The sequence below is a fragment of the Phoca vitulina genome, unplaced genomic scaffold, assembly GCF_004348235.1.
Source record: "Phoca vitulina isolate PV1807 unplaced genomic scaffold, GSC_HSeal_1.0 scaffold18, whole genome shotgun sequence".
In the NCBI taxonomy this organism is placed as follows: Eukaryota; Metazoa; Chordata; class Mammalia; order Carnivora; family Phocidae; genus Phoca; species Phoca vitulina.
Window position 1 is genome coordinate 21839160 of NW_022589721.1, and position 1728 is coordinate 21840887.

Here is a 1728-nt window from a genome sequence, read left to right on the forward strand (position 1 = left end):
TTCTTTCTTTCTTTCTTTCTTTCTTTCTTTCTTTCTTTCTTTCTTTCCTGTCTTTATTTTAATTCCATCTAAAAAAGTATAGAATGCTTACAGATTTTGTGTCATCCTTGAGGAGAGGCCATGCTAATTTACTCTGTATCATTCCAATTTTTAGTATATGTGCTGCCAGAGAAGCCAGCACCAGATTTTCTATTCTTAAACAGGATTTTTTCTATCCCCTTTTCTCTGCAAGAGCTTTTCTGACCAGGTGATTGAGGAACATAGGCTCAAGGAACCTGAATTTAGCCAGAGGTCAATGGGACCCTTCCAAAAACCTGCCCTCCCCCCTCAAGCACTTGAGAGCCCAGAGTGGGTTAAGTCTTCCCTGGCTCAGTCCCAACAGACATTAAATTCACCTGTGCTTGCTCTGAAATAAATCAGTGTCCTTTTCTGCTGCTGCTGTTGTCTGGAAATAATGCAAATGCAATGGGCCTGCACTGACATTGTGCTTCCCTGGAAGGAGACACATAATAAATTGTCCCTTAATACTGTTAAAGAGACATTTTCCTCTAACTCAGGAGCTTTTGAGGTTGGTCTGTGCTACTCACCCAGCGAGGAGGAAGATATGGTGCCTTGTCACTGGGCCCAGTTGTTCATGTGACCTCTCAGTGCTCTTTGGTTTACTGCATTGCTAAGTTCAAGGATGTATTTCCCAGCCCCCAAGTCAAGTCATAGGACTTGCTGGTAACCTAGACTGGTTTCCTTGTTTGTGATTTGAATTTATTTTATTTTATTGTATGCACTTAAATGTTTGCTTATTTGGATGCTTGAAAGCCGAGGGAAACTGGAGCTCCTGGTCCATGCCATTCATCTTTTGGAAGAACGCCAAAGCTGTTTCCGCAGAGGACAGAAGGCATTGGACTCCCCTGCAGGAAGCCACTGCTGCTCCTTAATTGTTTGTTAGAGGAAGAATCAAGGGTAAAATTTAAAGTAAATGGCTGGCCGGGTTGTACTAATTCATCAAAGCATGCTTCAAGTCAGTAGTCAGAGCATGCATCAGCCCCTGGCACCACCACTTTCTATGAAAGTGGAAAACCCAGCAGACCTCCAAGCAGATGAAATCATTAGGAGGCATTCAGCAATGCTTGAAAAGCAAAGAGAGAGGAGGCAAGGATTTCTGTGCATGCTCCACTTTGCCACATGGGAAAACACCAGTTGTCTGTGACCTAGTTATCTGGGAGAGATACCCACAAAACTGTTCACTGCATGGGAACCCCATCCTCCAGTGCACCCTGTGTGCTCAGAAAACAATTAGAGCTTCCTACTTTGATTCTATTCCTTTTGCTTAGAGTTTTTTTAGTTGCAGTAAAGACCAATTCACTTAAGGTAGCTTAAAAAAAGGTTAATTTTATGGGGATAGACCATGGACAGAAAATAAAACCCAGGTTCATTAGAAATTGGAAGTAGAAACTGGAAAGTTTTCAGAAAATCTGTCAGCATTTCAGCTCTCTCTCTCTCTCTCTCTCTCTCTCTCTCTATATATATATATATATATATATATATAATATATATATATATATATACTTGGTCCCTTGTCTGTGCAATGCTTCTTTCTCCTGCTTCTCTATGAAGTCTCCTTGCTTTTAAGCATGCAGTCATTGATTCATTCAGTAAATATTGAATGCTACCACATGGCTGGCATTGTTCAGGATGCTGGGGATACAGCAATGAACAAAATAGACAGAAACC

The 1728-nt window shown here is 41.3% G+C and overlaps 1 pseudogene; it reads right to left on the bottom strand.

Moving 5' to 3' along the window:
- Positions 1-70: 70 nt before the first annotated feature.
- LOC116639640 lies at positions 71-181 on the bottom strand (annotated as a pseudogene).
- Between the last annotated feature and the right edge of the window lie 1547 nt (positions 182-1728).